Source organism: Sebastes fasciatus, chromosome 11, assembly GCF_043250625.1.
Source record: "Sebastes fasciatus isolate fSebFas1 chromosome 11, fSebFas1.pri, whole genome shotgun sequence".
Lineage (NCBI taxonomy): Eukaryota > Metazoa > Chordata > Actinopteri > Perciformes > Sebastidae > Sebastes > Sebastes fasciatus.
The window spans coordinates 7990686-8009707 of NC_133805.1; the positions used below are offsets into that span (position 1 = coordinate 7990686).

The following is a 19022-nucleotide window of genomic DNA, read 5'->3' on the forward strand; positions in this document are numbered from 1 at the left end:
TTTACTTTTTAAAGAAGAAGTAACACATTTTTTCTCTTACACATAAAAAGTTGACATCAATAAAACGCACCCTTACTCAATTCAGTACTCTCAGGTTTTTTTTCCTGCTATATCCTTACTTGGTCTGGTATGACCAGTCGCTTATGGTGGCCATTGTTAATTAATTTGCATATTTTTCTCCCTCTCAGTGACGTATCCTCATACAACAATTTGTATGATATCTTACGGAAGGTTATACCTCAATTTCCGTGCGCTTTCCTACGAATGTCCAGCAACGTGTCAATTTCCGCTTGTTACATGCATACAGTCTTTTCAAAACAAACTTCCGTCTTCACAGGAAACAACTTGGTTTGGTTTAGGCAAAAAAATGTCATCGTTAGGTTGAGGAAAAGATCGTGGTTTGGCTTAAAATAACTTAAGTACAGAAGTTACGTGACAAATAAATCAACGTTGATTTCTGGTTTCATACAGGGTATGGACACCGGTCTCCTGGGTGAAAGTCTGGTGTTTTTTGACCCACCCGTCCGGGAACGCACCGCGGACGATTAGAAGTGTATTTGTGATACGTCAAAAAACAAACATAATGCGGGAGAAAATATGTTTCCCTCTGACAGTTTTGTTGTATGGGAACGTAATTTGTAGGAGCGCAGGCGTAGTTGAATGTCACTTTTTTGGCCAACATCCACTACACAACCCTCAAATTTGGATTTTTCTGGCTCTGGCAAATATGGCTTTGAATGTGAGCAAACAGCCAGACAATGATTTAATTCCAGAAAAGAAATCTTTCCAGTGGTCAGAACCATTGGAAATACATCCAAGCAGCAGCAGCAGGGGCGGTTTCAGTGGAGGCAGTAATATGGAGATTACTTGGACTATGAAATAGGATGGTTTTACTGGGTAGATGATGATAGAAGGAGGCCACTTCACCATCTTCACCTGACTGACTGAGGAAATTACTCTTTCTCTATCTGTCACCGTAGTCACCCCCACCTTTATATTTATCTCTGTTTGAGAGAACAAAGCAGATGTATGTTAGATACCCATGTAACCCCCCCAGCTCCTCGCTTATTTTTCAGATAAGACATTTTTTTTTATATGTTGCCCTTGATAAACGTTCCCCCGGGCTGTTGTCAGAAATTAACTTTATCTGGTCTTTAATTACGGTACATGTGCTTTGATGCATCTCCCCCCCCCCAAACCCCAACATCACCCTCCCCAGCCCACCCCCAACACTGTCATTTTCAAAGCTATTTTAAGACAATGTGTGATTATCTGTGACATTGCTTGACATGTGCCTGAAGACGGTCTCTCTCTTCACCGTCTCAGCTCCCTCCCTCTGTCTCCCGCTCTCTTTCTTTCTGTCTCTCTCTAATCAAAAAGCCAAACCATGCAGACAGCTCAGAGCAAATAACAAGTCACTCCCCGCGGATGTTTGAAGATGACGGAGCGACCGGAGCGACGAGGGGGGAAATACACTCTGATGTTTCCCGGTCTCGAAGCCAACACGATATTTCAACCCATATTTTTTTGCACCAGTATTACTTTCAGTTTATTTGATTTTCTTGTTTTTGGTCATCATCCGTGGATATAGATGAGTTAATCGTAATGCAACAGTAGATGTGGATTTTCCTCCAAATGCTTAGAAGCAATCCCCCAAATGCCAGGAATTTCTTATTGTGTAGAAAAGTAGAGATCAAGCGAGTAAATAAGTCCTTATAATTAACAACAAAATAGATAATGTGTCAGTATTTATGAGGTGAATACATCATTAATACAATACTACAGAAAAAATTAAATGATTTGCAAAACCGGAAGCATTCCTAATAGTTAATCACATGCATGTTCAAACACAATACTATTTTTTGACAGTAGCTTTTCCTGATTGGCCACTGATCGATTAAGTTAAGCCAAGTGAACTCCATGGTAAGTGTTAGGGAAAGATCCTGATCATGGTTAAAAGAAACCAACGCTGAATCTTAGCTGGGAATCATGGGAAACAAATGTCTGTCTCATATGTCAGAGTTACATGCTTCCCATCCATCCAACCTGACCTCCTCACTAAGAGGTTTCAATGTTAGGAAAACATAGACACCAGTCACTTCAGGCAGTGGGTCCCAATCCAGTACCAGTCCGTGGAACATTTACTGTCAGGCGGATATGTCAGGCTCAGTAATCACCTTGAACTTGGCGTGGTTCTGTTGCAGACATACAGATAACATTTGTGTTTTTATTAACCACATCTAAGATCTTTCTTCAATCTCAGAACCGGGTATCGGTCTGACGGAGGATAAGCCTCTGGGGGCGAGGGGCTATATTTCTGGGGTTCAGGTGTATCCAGCGATATCCGGGCCACGACTTGCTTTTCCGCGCTCTGCTCATCGTTTACAGTCCGATTAGCAACTTGAGATGAGAGACTGGAGTTGAAGTTGAGAGACGTCATGTACGCCTGGATTTTTTCACAAGTAGTCAGTTTACAAGCTAATTTTAAACCACTAAATCGCTAACTCATCGTCAGATGATAGCCATGGGGTTCCCAGATTGCATTTCAGCCAATGCGTTCCACCTCTTTGCTCTCCACATGGACTGTTTACCTGCAGTCAACTAAAGACTGCTCGAACGTGATTGGTCAATGCTACTCGACTAGACTAGAAACGGAAACCAGAACGCTTCCGATACCAAACTCTTGTCCTGTTGCCTACAGATTTCACATGTGAATGCAGAATCTGTTTGTGGAGATTATATTTCCTTAACCTTGACCAGGTATTTTAGCTGGCTAATAGGGATATGACAGTGAGGACATTTTCCCACCAGTTAATAAACTTGTGATAACACCGGTGTTACTGATTACACCGGACAGTTTACAAGTGACGGTCAATATATGTAGTGCACTTACTTTTATCTTTACCGTCGGGTGGCGGTGTGTCTGGCCTCTCCAGTATAGCTTGTGCTGCGGATTTAAATCTGGGTTTGAATCTGAAATATTGCCAAATAAGCACGTTTGCTTTTCGCTTCAACACCAAATCCTCCGCCATCTCTCGGCCTGTCAACTCTGCGTGCCTGACCACCGTGTAACACCGACCACCACGACAAGCCTACTGTTTACCTGCAGTCAACCAAAGCCGGCTTGAACGTGATTGGTCAATGCTACTCAGACTAGAAACGGAAACCAGAATGCTTCCGATACCAAAACATTGTCCCGTTGTCTACAGATACTACATGTGAATGCAGAATCTGTTTGTAAAGATTAATCTTTCCCGAACCTTGACCAGGTATTTAAGCTGCCTAACCCTAACCATATTCTAACCATAGTTTATTTACCACAACCACAAACTTTCCCCAGCCGTAACCTACTGTAGTCATGCGTGGATATTGTTGAAAGCAAGAATTAAATAAAAAGAAGTAAAAAAAGCATTGGCATCGCACGTAATGCCGGGTTTCATAGAATCCCCCGATGTCAACGCTCTCGTCTGGCAATAGAGCTGAACAACACTGGTTGGCAAGAACACTTATTGAAAAACAGTCTGTGATGATAAAAATGTTGGGGACCCCTGGTTTTAGGCATTTGACCAAACTACAATACCAATGCGCATTGTTCTGATGATCGTAACTTTACATAAAAATGCTATCAATAGGAGCACATCTGCCTGGGCTCCAGTTATTAATTGAATGGGATGTACCAATTTTAATAGAGTTTTTTTTATTTCTCACCACATTTCAGCCTTGTTTCTGTTTCCTATCTAATATTCATCAGGTCTCATGTCGTTTCCTCCCTTTTCTTCATGCAAACCAAGTACAATGACAGAGAATGTTTTTAAATATACGGCAGTCAAGTCTGTAAGTGACGACTGGAACAAAATCAACATTTATATTAAAGCCGGTTTAGATGGCAAGCAGTGAAACACTGATGAAATTACCCATCTAGCTCCCCTCAGATTGTTGCCCATGTATCATAGCCAGAACAAATACCACATAATTACATAATTAATCGGATCATGTATGTTTCCTTTCCCTTCCTTCATTTTTTTTTTGGGTTCTTTTGTACAAGAGTCAAGTGCATGTAATCACTTGTTCTGTAATGTAATCCGATCAGGGCCATGTAATTCTTCATTTTCCAACAGCTCCCTGGAGCAACGGATCTGAGAGCGAGATGAATGTGTCCCTCCTCTCTCCCTGTCTCTCTGCTTTGCTTTCTCTAAATGTGGCTCCCTCGGTGTGGTTAACCGCTTGGCCGTGTAGCTGCTGGCAGCCGCGTCTCCCGCCACAAGACAATATCTGTCCCCTTCGCTTGTCTCTCCATCTATCCATCCATCCATCCATCCATCCATGCTCTACTTCCCTTTCCTCCTCCCCGTCCTCATCTCCTCCAGTCAGCTGTCCCCCTTCGTCTTCTTTCTCCTCATCCTCCTCTTTCCTCCCCTCTCCTCCCTCCCTCCAGTGGCGACACCAACCATCAGGTCCCATCTATCTGTGTGTACGTCAGCAATTAGAGCGTCGTGGCAGCCAAATGCCAGCCATGTCCCCGAGCTACGCACACACACACTCAAAGGCTATGCCCTGACAAAACAGCGAGAGAACAAATCACACCATAATTTATAATCTCGCTGCGCTTAAATCTCATTATATTACAGACATATGGATTTGGCGGCATGCACGGATGGGGAGCCGGCGCTATAAATTCCACCAATCGTAAATTATTAAAGGAAAGATAGAAATGACCGTCGCCTGTCCAGATTAGCTGTAAATCACACTCAAACATGGTTTGTTTAAGGAATTAAGTCCCACGTGGTGTAAAGGACCTAACAGGGTATTACTTTAGTCACCGGGCGGTAGGGAGGGTCAAGTTTGAGCTGCCTTAAAATATCAAAGGATTACGGGTTCAAGTCGTAAAATAGACGAGGCCTCGCTGCTAGGAAACCTTGTCTTTATCTGTGTATACACCAACCAGCTCAAAATAAAAACTGAAATGGCTTCGCTACAGCACCTTCTTTTTCCACCTGATTTACAGAGAATGCCCGGTAGCCAACGAGCAACATAAACAAAGCTCAAACCCGCGGCTCGTCGCACCCTCTCCACCCCAGCTCGCCTCAGGCCAGCCCTCCCGGCTCAGTTTTGAAAAAGTGCAATTCAATTTTAAGGATAAACCCGGCCGAGCAGAGGTGAAAGCGGGCCGTGAGAGGGCAGCCCCGGCTTTTCATTATCACTCTGTCATTCCAGAGGAGATGTCAGGGGTTTCATAACACAAGGACATGACTCGGTTCAGATGGATGCTAAGGAATCTGCCGAAAAACACGACGAGGAGCCCCCGATGTTAACCTGTGTCTGCTAACACGCAACGCTGTACACTCATGTCATGTCACCAGCGAGGGGAGGTCTAGGGTGAGGGAGGAGATGGCTTTTCAGATGTTTCTTGCATCTGGAAGCATACAAGTATGTACATTGTATAGATTAGGGCTGTCAAAGTTAACACGATAATAATGTGTTTTAACGCCACTAATTTCTTTGAGACATTAACGAAACTTTAAATTTGTAATTAACCTCTTAAAAATACGAGGGGCCGTCATCAGGCCCAGCTGCTATTCGATCTTTCGGAGTTGCACCAGACTCAGTTTTAAAGCTAGACTGAAGATACTGGCATCACATGAAACTAGAAAACCTAAGGAATCCATTGGTACCAACCATGTTATACTAGCTTGTCGCGTTAAAGGTTAAATAATGCTCCAAACAGAAAATAGTCCCAATTAAAACTGTTAACATTGAGGTGTATAGAGTATCATCAGACGCTGGAATGAGTCCGGCTGTTCTCATACACTGTTCGTAGCTATACCTACGAAAAGTAATACACTATAAATCATATACAACCAACGTAATCAGTTTGTATGTAATCCACGTAGTCGTTAGCCAGGACAGGTGACGTAAGGGGGGGCGGGGTCTAATAACACTAAAAACACCAGACTTTCACCCAGGAGATCGCTGTTCATGCCCCGTGTGAAACCAGAAGTCAACATCAACTTATTTGTCACATAACTTCTGTACTTAACACCACTTCCGTAGTTATTTTAACCCAAACCATGACTTTTCCTAAACCCAACCAAGTAGCCTAAACACCACAGGGGCTTGCGCAGGCACACTGATCACTTGTGTTGCTGGACATTTGTAGGAAAACATGCAAAAAAATAACAAAATAACTCTTTGTAAGAGATCTTATGAGGATATGTTGAAAGAGTTGGGCCTGTTGAACTTTTGAAATATATTTTTTCAACTCTGTGAGAACAAACCAAACAGCTCCCATTCACCTCCATCGATGTATTGGTGTGGAGGCAAAGACAGATATCTAAAAACCTTGGCAAGTAAAATCAAAACTATCTGCACGGCTAACTAAGTTAAAGGTACTGTATATCATGAAAAACTCAGCGCTTGTGCTCATACATTTGGGTATCTGGAGTGCCTAATAACTGTGAAATAAGACAACCCAGTCAGTTTTTGTAGGGCCCCGATCTGAGTATCTTCACCGACAGCTTGAGAACTGCTTTTGCATATTTTTCTCGCAAGCCAATCGGAGCAGACTGGTCTTTTTAAAGAGACAGCTGCTAAAACGGAGCGTTTCAGACAGAAGGTGAATACAGGTATATTCAGACAGACAGTATAAGGAAAATAATGTGTTTTTTGAACATTAAAGCACCACATGTCTCAAACACCTTTAAGCACATTCGTAGTATCCCTTGTGCCTCTGATATCAGCATGAGGAATTCCTTTGCTCTGGAGAGAGAGGGGGGGGGGGAGAAGCAGTGCAGATGCACTCAGCAGCGCAACAGGTGCTATCAAAGTGCTTCCTAGTCAACACACACAGAGGCAAGCATTTGAAAACATCAGAGGGTGGGACTAAAGAGTGGGCATTAGACTTTGAATGGAGAGGGATCTAATACATGGATGGTCCTCTTCCTCAGTCGGCCCATTGACTCCAAACTGAGCCTATTAGCAAGACAACACACCACTAATGGCACTGCTACTGCTGCTGCTAACCCCTCATGTGTATGGAGACCACACACACACACACAGGAGCCTCTTCACTTTTCCCACGCTATTGTCACCTACAACATTGGTATATTATAGCGTGGAAGCAGATCAAAGTTCCATTAGATAACCATCATGCGTCTTGTGTGATGAACTGTAAGTGGGAGACGTCATTTTAGATAGAATCAGCCTTTATGGCACTTAAGATCTACAAAACTGGGATAAAGAACAATGTATTATCATATATTCTGTTTATTGCAGTAGTCCAGTTTAGCCCAGTTTTAGGAGAATGTCGTGAATCCTAAAATAAATTGGAAAAAAATATTTTTTTTTCCCTCTAAGTGCCTTGTCCATTAGAGTAAAATGCACACTATGATACCATTAGTTGTGCATGACCCCGGGGTTTTCTGATTATACAAAATCATTGTTCATATTGATCCCTATTTGCTTTATTGTAAAAACTAATTTTAGATCAGTTTTCCCCACTTTTTTTTACCCTTTTATTGCACAGTTTGAATCAAAACATGAAAACTAAATTGGGCCACTTACAGCACCACTCTGTTGCTTAAAGTTACTGACCCAAAGTGAGTTGCATCAGAAGAACAAAAGTTAGTCTAAAGCTGTTAGTGGTGTCGGTCAGTTCCACATGTGACCAGCAGGGGGGTGTAGTGGAGAGGAAGACAGCTGGGACAGGAGGCTTCTCTTCTCTTCTCTCTCTCTCTCTCTCTCTCTCTGTCTGACACTCTCTAGTCTTACCCCCCAAAACACACATATTTATGCTCAAATTATAAATTATAATTCCCCTCACAAAATTAGAAATATTCCAGGGCTAATTGTTGGATCTATAACTTGTGTTTGTACCATAAATTAGCTTTGCTTTTTAATTTTCTTTCTTGCAGTTTGTTAAGTCAAATGATTAAAGTCCTAAAGAGAAGATGCACACAAGGAACTTTCAGTGTTTTGTTATAGGTTATGGTAGAGTATATACAGTCAGGATAATGGAGAGCAAGAATATGCAAAAATAAAATAGAGAAATTAATTAAAAATAGGAGTCATTTTTATATAAAAATGATCCAAGACCGGTTGCAAAATAATGCTTCATAAGTTGAAGTTTGAAGGATGTCACACAATAAAATACCTCACTAGTTTTGGCTAGACTTTTCCCCTCAAATGTGCATACTTTATTTGTAAATGTCTTGTGTAAAAATGTTGGTTGCTCCATGCCTGGACTTTGCCACACAGCTGCCGGTTTAGTGAGCTTCCCCCTCAGTCCCACTAACTTCAGTCTCTAGTGCACACTTTATAAGAGTGTCTGGTAGTCCACCTCTTTTTGTTAAGAGGTGGACTTCATTGGCTTTATGGCAAGCAGTCTCTCCAACGGGTGAAAGAGATGCAGAGAGAGAGAGGAGAGAGAGAGGAGAGAGAGAGAGGAGGGGGATAATTCATTCACTTTGCGCACAAAGCTCAGTGGAAATCACCCAGGGGAACCAGCCAGCAGATAGAGAGGATGGGTGGGGGTGTGGAGAAACACTGTCCACATTTTGCAGAAGACATATTTTGGTAAAGTTGACTTTATCATGTCAGAAATATGTTGCCACTGGCTGATTTTATCTTGCAGAAAACACTGACACAAATGTAGGATGTGAACACTGTCCGGTTCCCTGATCTCTCTCACACATGGAGAGGGAATCTGAGTGATCCAGATTGTGTTTGAAGGAGGCGAGTAAAGGACGCAGTTATAGGGAGCAGAGAAGAAAAGAAGAATCTCACGTTGAAATGGTTAATTAGTGCTGATTATAAATTAAAAAAGTGTTGTTTTGAACCTATAGAAAAGACGCAGATGAGCTTGTTGTGTCTGTCAGTCATCAGAATCAGAATCAGAATCATGTTTATTGCCAGGTGTAAGAGGTATACACTATAGGAATATGCTTTGGATTTGTTGGTGCAAGTAAACAGTATAATAACAAAACATTAGAATAAAATAAGAATAAAAAAAATAAGAATAATAAATAAAAAAATATAAAAAAATATATATACAGAATATATAAAAAAAAAAAAAAAAAAAAAAAGTAAACAGTATAGTAACAAAGGAATAGATAAAAACGTTAGAATAAAATAATAAAAAATAAAAAATAAATGTAAAAAAATAAAAAATAATAAAAGAAAATAAATAAAAATAAATAAAAAAATAAATATAAAAAAATAAAATAATGAAAAAAAAATAATTGAGCGACCCGAGCGCTGCGCGGCAGCACTGCACCTCGGAGCGCTCTGGACCCTGGACACCCCTCCTCTTCCTCCTCTTCCTCCTCTCCCTCCCTCCACCACCCCCACACTCCCAGCTCAGCTCCAGCCTCACACACGTCGCCGCTGAGCACTGTGAGACCCCCACCACCACCTCCTCCACCACCACCCACCACCACCGTCTCTGCGCTCCTGAGTCCTCCTCACCGGCTCCACTCCTCTTCCTCTTCTCCTCTCACTGATCGCTCCTCTCGGTGTTCCAGCTGCATCGCTGCACGCTGCGATTGCGCTATTGATACCCACTTTACACTCTCTCTCCTTCTCCCTCCCTCTCTCTCTCTCTCTCTCTCTGGCTGCTCTTTGGTAACCTAACAGGGAGGTGTTAACTACTTTTTGCTTCCACAAAGCGCCTCCCGGTTATCTCCGGTTGCCGCTGCTGCGTAAAGAGCCAGAAGGAGCTCCACTGCTACTGATATTCTATTTCCCACTGCGTACAAAAAGTTTTGTTGTGAGGATAAAAAAAAAAACCTGAGGAAGAAGAAAAAGCAGGAAACTGAGGAGTCGTCTGCAAGAAGAAGAAGCGGATTGTGTTCCACGGAGAGGTGAGTAACACTGACTCTCTTTTTGTTGTTGTTGTTGGGTTTGAAGCTCATATACAGTTTGTGTTTCCACGCCTTGTTGAAGCGGATTCTGACTCGTTTCAGGAAACTTTCTCGGTGGATTGTGCGTTTTTCTTTTTCTTTTTTTGCTCGCTGCATGGTGGCGTTTTTTAACGCGTAAACAATAAATAAATAGTAAAAGTCACGACTCGGTCTGTCTCCTGTTTGGGACTCGGACTTTCTTTTACGCGTGTGCGCGTGAGTGCGAGTACGTGTATGTCTCTCCAGGCGTGTGCGTGCGTGCAGATTCCAGGTTTCCAAACTAGAAAGTGGTTTCATGAAAACACTTGAATTGTTCAGTATAGTGCTTGTGTCAGTGCCATTACGCATACATTAATTAGTACATTACAAGCACTGTACGGCCACACCAACTGCAACCAATATTTCAACTTTTTCCAACTCTTAATATTTGGTTTAGTCGTTGCTTTTGGATGAAGGCAGGTTGTGTTCTTTCAGAATTAATGATTACATCCTTAAATTATTCTCAAACCTCTCAGTAAAAGAATTAAAAATACAATGAAATTCTGCCAGAGAAAGTGTAATCTTTATTATGACCGCAGAGCTCCCAACATCTTTTCCCATCATTACCAGATAGATCCTCAATAATGAACAGCAGGCCTGCACTGATTCTATTTATTTAAAAGTTGTAGTTCTTCACATGAAGACAGTAGTGGTTATATAGCTCCTTGTATCGTTCTGTTGCTGGTTTTTACTGAAAGTTGCTGTTTCTTTGCAGCACTAAAGCGCTCCTAATGATGAGGACATGTGTGGCGTAAAGTGCCGCATATTGCTCCTATTATTTGGGGTCCAATAAAGCCTCTGATGAGGCTGATTTTTAATGAATCACTAACACAGATTTACATGTATTTATGAAGGACTTCTGGACCACAATACTGTCAGAATGGGATCACTAATCTTCATAAACGAATTTGCGTTTTAATCTCGGGTTATTAGACGTTTAGTTTTATTCAACCAAATGTGATTATAGCAATTAAAATTAAAAATACAAATATTTGTGAAAAAGAACAAAAATAGAAACTATAGAGAACAAAAAAAAGAGAGAACAGAAAATCCTCCACTCTATTAGCGTGTGTGTGTAATATAAGTCCTCAAATGCGCAACAAATTATTCTCAGTTTCTGTGAAAGAGAGAAACAGACGGCTTGGATTCATAAAAGAAAAGGCTGCCTGTCGTGCGCGTGCACGTGTACACACACACACATGCACACAGGCCTACACGCACAGTTGGGAAACACCTGTTAACTAGGGAGCCACTATAATTTACATCCTCCCCCCTAAATAAGCAGCGCCCAGCCAGAGGAAGTCCCGGGGGCCTCCCAGCTTCACGGCCGAGAACAGGGAGCCAAAATCGGCTTCCCAAAGCGCCAGGTCCCGCTGCTGCTGCTGCTGCTGCGGAGGTATCACCGGATATACAATATTCACTTTTTCATTTACTTTTTTTCGGCGTGTCTCATCAGGAAGAAAGGATTATTATTTTTTTAACAGATCTCAGGTTTATTTTTTATTTTTTTAAATCATGTTTGGCAAACAATTTTATAATAGGAGTTTTATTTTTCTTCATATTGTTGGTGTTTTTCCTCTTATTTCTTTATACTGTAGACATGGTGTGATATTTAATTCGATTTTATTTATTTATTTTTGATTTAATAAGTTGAAGTTCTTATTCAGAGTGACAATGAAAACCGTTGGATAACTGACTTTTTCACAACTTCTTCTGCTCTTTCATAGTCTGAGACATATTTCACAAATTCTAACCGCCTCGTCTTAATCACATCCATGCCGTTTTATTTTAGTTTTTTTTGAAGTACCGACCTCACTGAAGCAAACAAGTGAGCAGTCGCGTACACGCGCACGGATCAACGCGCACAGCCGCACAAAGCCGCAAACACCCAGAACAGGGAATAATAAAAATTAGTAGTGTGGGAAAAAAAAAAAAAATGCAAGCGGAGACCTATTAGTAGTCATTTCCAAGTTTGAGAAGTCCTCTCAGTGCCAGACAATAAATAGCGCGTAAAAACTGCCGTTTGGAGGAGTGAAGGTGCGCTAGAGGCGGCTCATTGAAACATTGAATTATAGTTCGTCCAAAAAAAAAGTTGATTTAATTTATTATTACTCTCGTATTATTATTGTTTTTGTTTATTATGTGTGTTTTTTTTTTGTTTGCTTTGTAGTTTTTTTTTTTTTAAACTCTACTCTTTCTTTTTGTCATTATTATTATTGTTAATTCTCTTTTTGGTTTTGCTTTGGTTTTGAATGTTGAGGTTGTTTTCTCTCTAGTGTAACTTGATGGGTTTGTCTGTAAGCTCATCTACTTAAAAGTTGGTTTATAGACTGTTGTAATTACAAACAGTGGATTGCATATATGAAAACAGCCTTGAAAAAAGGGAAAAAAATAAAGTATAAAAAATAAATAAATAAATAACAAACTCCACATCCAGTGTGATGAATCCCTTCACTATTGATTTGTATTGATTGTCAGATCAACCAGCTCTGTCTTCTAACGAGCAGCCGAGCCCTTTCATTTCACCACCATGCGCACATTAGCGAGCAATAATTATATTTAAAAGAGGGAAATAAGGAAACAATATATTTTCAACACGTTAAATTGCATCATAAACAGTAGATGGTTTGTTTCCGGTTTCTTATTGACACAATTTGCTGATACACCTTTAATTATATGAGACACTTCTCCATTAAAGGCCTATTTCTCTCTATATATTATAAAAATGCATTCATTGAATCAATAATTTTAAGGATTAATGTAATGCAGCTTTATTTAATATATTTTTCTCCAATTAATGTTTACTCTAAATCTCAGTTTAATTCTTATGTTTTTTTAATTAGATGTTAATGAGACATTGATTTCACGCACATTGATTTATTTTAAGGGTTAAAATATATTCAAACGATCATTTAAATAAGCCGATGTTTATTATAAATTAAGACAAATTAAAGCTGCATTTTTTTGTCATCCAGAGTGGTGCATCACATCGTTTTATTATTTTCACATGAGTGATTTACAGGCCGTCGCTTTTTATTCCAACTCCACATTTAAACGCGCTACAAAAGCCTGCTATTTTTATTGATACAGTTCTATGGAAGTCTGATTTTTATTGTAACTTTTGGGGTGTTTAAATTATATAAGTAATAAGTTTCCAAGTGGTATTAATTCAGAGAATATATGCCTCGGAGCTTTGGGATTACACTCACATAAATAAATCACATGTAATGATGCGTATTTTCAGACAAACTATGAATTCAATTATGTTTGAATGAAACAACACAAAACGGGCCTTTTTATGAGGGAATTCTGCACATTTGTTTTTCTCCACCAAATTTAATGTTTCAGCTTTGATATTTTATTTATTTATTTTGTTATACTTTTTTAATTTTTCCCCCTTTTTTCAAGGCTGTTTACATATATGCAATCCACTGTTTGTAATTGCAACAGTCTATAAACCAACTTTTAAGTAGATGAGTTTACAGACAAACCCATCAAGTACACTGTAGAGAAAACAACCTCAACATTCAAAACCAAAGCGAAACCAGGAAAAGAAATAACAATAATAATAATGATATTTAATTTAAAGTCTGTTTTTCTTACTTATTCATTTAGGCCTCTTCTCTCTCCATCTTACCCAAAGGAATACGCGCAAAAAAAAAGTGTCGAGGTTGGAGGAAAAGTAGCAAAAGATGATTTATTTGTCAGCGTTTTCGATTCTCACCCTTCCTCCTCTCTTCCTCTCCTACCTCTTCTCTCCTCTCTCTCTCAGCAGTCAGCTGTTATTGCTCACCATTGATCTCCTTTAACGCAGCGACAAGTGAACTAAAATTAATGTCCATTTCACACCTTTCTGTGCTGGATCGATGACCGCGAGGAGGGGAAGTTTATTTTAATTTGGCTCCAGAAGAAGCTCCACGTCCGAGACTAAAAAATTAAATAAAGAAAAAAACACTTCCCACCTGCTTAATTATCAGCAAAAAACAGTTAACTCTCACTTTTATCGCCACGTAGATAATCATTAAGTAGCTTCAAACTCATATTCATCACATCAGGATGTTTTTAGTAGAGAATTAAAAGAAGGTTTTTTATAATCTCCAAGTTTTATTTACCACCACAAGAAGAAAATGTAAAGTGAATATATATTTCCCTCTCTGTCTGAACACTTTCCCTATAAATCCACATGTATCCAGGCCTTTATATGAGACCCAGCCCATTGACATGTGTCCTCTGTAGTGGATATTTTGTCCACATGCATATCTTACTCTTTTGATAGTGTATTTGTAAAGAGGACATCCTGGGCTTTCCAGTGATATGGCATATGTTGTTTTGTTTTTTTTAATCAATTTGAATGTATTCTTTGTTTAATATCACTCTACAGCCATAATCTGTTCATTTGTTTTAGTCTTTTCACACTAAAATAGTCCTGTAGTCCATTACACAGTGGACAATAAAAATAAAGTTTAGCAAGCCCTAAATTGTTAAGATTTTCTTTTTAACCCAAAATAGGACAGAAATCACTAAAAAAATTAATTGGAAGACACTTTTTTTTAACTCGGTTCCCAGGAGGATATATGATGATATCATGCACTTCTCATATTTGGGAATATTAATGCGTCATGACGCGCGCATTACCTCCCCATCTCCTCTCTTCTCCTCTCCTCTCCTACACTTGTCTCCTCTCCTTGTTTCCTCTCCTCTCCTATCCTCTCCTCTCCTCTCCTATCCTCTCCTCGCTCCTCCTCTCTTCTCCTCTCCTCTCCTACACTTGTCTCCTCTCCTTGTTTCCTCACCTCTTCTCTCCTTTCCTTATTCCCTTTCCTCATTTCTAGTCCACTCCTCTCCTCTCCTCTCATCTAATCTCCTCTCCTCTCTCCTCCTCTCCTCTCCTCTCCTCTCCCCCCATAACATGACACTGATAGTAAATTAACCATGGATCGCTCAGTCGCGACTAGTTTGATGACCCCCCTCGGTCTATTAAGTCCTATCAATATGCACTAATTCCTCATTCTTTATTAAAAGCAGAACTCCTTCCACACTTCTCCTCCCTCCCTCCATCTCCTCCTCCCTTTTCTCCATCTCCTCCCTCCTCTTCCTCCTCCTCCTCCTCCTCCATCCGCGTGCGTTTTTATTATTATTATTTTGCTGTGCAAATAAACACCACCGCACGAGAGCTAATTTGACATGCAGACGGTAATTGAAATAAACGCGTCGCCGGTAAATAACAAGTGTTTGAACACGCACGACACGAGAGCGCTCAGCGCGAGGGCCCCCCTCGGTCCCGCGCGCTCTGCATCTTAAAACGCGCTCTTATTGTCGTCTCGTTATCGCGCTTCTAATCACCATAATTAAGTGCGAAGACTTTAATGGATGGATATTTTATTATAGGGCTGTCTCCAAAAAATATGTTTTTTTTCCTCACTGGAAATTGCAGCCTGTCCAGGTTGAGTGATTTGTCTAATATTGGATTCAAAAGTTTTTTTATTTTGTATTGTTCACACACCATTTATTTAATATCTAGTATTTATAGGCACTTTTCTCCTTATTTTTTGGGAATATAGACATATTTTTTTATTGTTTCATCAATTAAAGTCATTTAAATATGAGTGAGTGAGATTCCTCCATATTATACCAGCTATAAAAGCACTATTAAATCATCCTATTCTCTTGTCACATTTTTAAAAATATATCCAAATGCAAAAAAATGATATTAATGAGATGATTATTTCTAACAAACGGAGCAAATAAAGAATCCTCTCCCTGCACGCACACAGACCCAATTATTCCTTTTATTGATGACAGGAAAGGGGAGTAGCTGGTGTCCAGTCGTTCTCTATTGGAAGGAAATCACTCCATGCAGGAGGATGCGGAGCTGTGTGTTTAATGGTTTGATTGCATTGGAGGAGGCAGCCACTGGTAATGCCGTTATGGAGGGGGGGGAATATCACTTGGAGACGCTATCAGCAACCAGAGAAAGTCAGAGAATTAGCCTAATGGCGGGGAAGAGGAGTTGTGTCGGGTGTCAGATACTTTCTATTCTCCATATTGCTCCGTGTCTCTTTCTCTCTGTGTCTACCCCCTCTCCACCTCCACTACACACCCCCATCATATCTCTCTCAGGTCCCCCCCCATTCGTCAATTACACCCTGAGCCGGATCACAAGCTCCCTGCTTGGAAAATAAGCTAATATTCACCCCCCACCTCTCTCCCTCTCTCTCTCTCTCTCTCTCACACCTCCCCAGAAGACACTGTTGGTGCATTTGCGTCCATCGATTGCAGACAGGCAGTATTTGTGTAGCCTACTTATCATTTTCCTCCGTGCAGCCAGGCAGGAGACTGATACGGCCGGCCTGGTCTAACCAACCGATGCATAAACACACACACTCATACCTGCAGGGACACGCACTTTTATGCGTCTGCATGTCCACACACCAGCAGTTTGATATTGTAAAGCTCTGCAGCCTTTTTGATGTGTTAACATGTGGTTGAGCATCCTCCTAAATCTCCTTCAGCTCTGCTGCTCTGTATCTGACCTTTGACCTCCATGCAGAGCAGAGCAGAGAGCATTGTTTCCCAACATTCATCAAAGACGTTTCCCATTGTTCTTATTATCATTATTAACTCCACAAAATAGAGGATTATTACTGAGTGAAAACAGTGTATACCTGGCAACACTTTTTCCTTGTTAAACTTGAGCTAATTGGCTCACACTTGCATGCAACCCCGTAGTGCAAACCGGTCCAGCCAGCCAGCCAGCCAGCCGCCTGTCTGCCTGCCAGCCAGCTAGATTAGTGGCTGCTGTTGTACACGCCGGCGCAGCACGGCAATAAAGAGTCATAGCAGGGCGGCTGGTGCCACACACGCACTCAGTCACACTCCTTCTGCAGGACAGACAGATAGCTCTGTCACCTGTCGGTCAGCACGGAGACACCGGTGTCATCTGTCAGCCTCATAAAGGTTTTTTGTGAGTGCGTGCCTCGTCTCTGAAAAGTTCGACGTGTTGTGGCTTCGACAGGAACAGATGAATATGAGGCACGAGAGCAGATTGTCAGCTTTTTGAGTCTCTTCTGGCTTCCGTTATGCTCAGTGTTGCAGCAGGCATCCACATCAGTTGCAACATAAATCAAACACATGAAAATGTTTCGTTTGATGTAGAAATGGTGGATATATTTATCATTTTGTCCTTTACTTTACGTTCCTTAATATCTGACTGCTTTGTGTGATTATTAATTGTATTTTTTTGGACTCTTTTGATCAGATAAACTACTCAAAATGCTTTCAAATTACAAAAAAAACACGAGCCGATACTGCTGCACCTGACAGCAGCCAAGTAGAAGTATATTTAGCATCATTTCAGGGAAACAAAACAGAAAAAAGGTTTAGCAATGATCCAAAAATACACTTTGTGCACGGTAATCTATGAGCAATGGAATGGTGTGCTTTTCCCATTTAGCCTCGTCTGTACCAGGAATTAGCTGGCCCCCGCTGAACCGGGCCTCGCCGGTGCTGCCATGAATAGAAATCCCCGCCACAGGTCAGGGCCCGCTTCCAGAGTGATTTTTGTCTGCCGGCCACGACTCTGTCTCCGAGAATCACAAAGGCTTATTTGAGAAGTAAATCCTCTTTGCTGAGTGTTGCATGAATGTCACAGGGGGAGTCTGGGAAAGAAACATGTCCCTCTTCTGTTTTTTTTCTGGATAAAAAAAATGTTAAGTAACACATTCTCCAAAAATATATTTGACTGCTTGCACAAAGCTTGTCCAATCCTTATTGATTCTGTTGCTGAATATTGCCCGAGTGCCATTATCCACCTCAGGATGATGCGTGTCTCCGTATATGATCAAATCTAACTGTAATATTTTTCACTGCAGATGCATACGTCTCCCGTTAGCTGCAGCAGCTGTTGACTGAGGCGAATAACTTGGTTACAGATTTCATATCTGGGAGATAGACGAAACATGAGATTGAATATTTGGAAACAAAATGAGTGTTTTACAGCTGGAAGGGAAGACAAGGACAAATAATATGAGAGAGAGAGTGGGGGAGATAAATGGGTGTGATTCTTATTCACAAGGACATTTGAGCTTTGCCTCATGGCCAGACATGAATGAGTAGATTTCAATAGTATCGACTGTTGCTTCGGACATCAGCAAACACACACCACGCAGATGCACACACACCTACTGACGCACCGAGCACAAACACCGCAGTCTGTCTGGAATACAGAGTGGACAGGTCAGCTCTCTCACACACTGCAGACAGGCAGTTTACTTTCTCCATTTCTCTTTATGTGTCATGACGGCAAATATCTAATATGTGGCAGACAGCAGCGTTTTAAATAGAAGTGTGTTCTTCGTCTCTTCTGGCTGGTGAAATGAGTCTTCACAGTGGTCTGGTTTACTCTGCAGTGTGTGGAAAATATTAGTTTTGCCATTTCAAAGACCAAACTAGTCCAAGAAAACATTCCTACAGTATATCTATTTTTGTGTTTTTATTCATTTTTAAAGTAGCAATCCTTAAGATTTCACTCCTGGATGATTTCGAATTTCTACTGGAGTGAAAACGACAGAATTGTGCTCAGAGTTTATCAGTTTGGAGTCTTTTTGTTGATACTTGAGCTTCAGGTTTTTAAAATTGTGTGCATAGTTCTTTATTTGTATACAATGAAGAAACTGTAAACTGTAAAACAGCATTTTGTTTTGCAGGAATGTCCCAGTTGATACTGCAAATATATAAACTAGGGCTGTCAGTCGATTTAAATATTTAATTGCGATTAATCGCATGATTGTCCATAGTTAATCGCGATGAACTGCAAATTAATCACACATTTTTTTTATCTGTTCAAAATGTACCTTAAAGGGAAATTTGGCAAGTATTTAATACTCTTATCAATATGGGAGTGGACAAATATGCTTGCTTTATGCAAATATATGTATATACTTATTATTGGAAATCAATTAAGAACACAAAACAATGACAGATATTATCCAGAAACCCTCACAGGTACTGCATTTAGCATACAAAAATATGCTCAAATCATAACATGGCAAACTGCAGCCCAACAGGCAACAACAGCTGTCAGTGTGT

The 19022-nt window shown here is 40.6% G+C and overlaps 1 protein-coding gene across 8 annotated transcripts in view; it reads left to right on the forward strand.

Moving 5' to 3' along the window:
• Positions 1-9456: 9456 nt before the first annotated feature.
• The window catches only part of rnf220a (ring finger protein 220a), a 203637-nt gene continuing 194071 nt past the window's right edge, over positions 9457-19022 (forward strand). For 2 of the 8 annotated variants that reach the window (XM_074650280.1, XM_074650281.1), the window contains exon 1: positions 9464-9857. The gene's annotated coding sequence lies outside the window, so the exon portion shown is untranslated. Of the gene's footprint in view, positions 9858-19022 lie in introns of all 8 variants that reach the window. The other 6 variants (XM_074650283.1, XM_074650284.1, XM_074650285.1 and 3 more) reach the window with 5 other exon arrangements.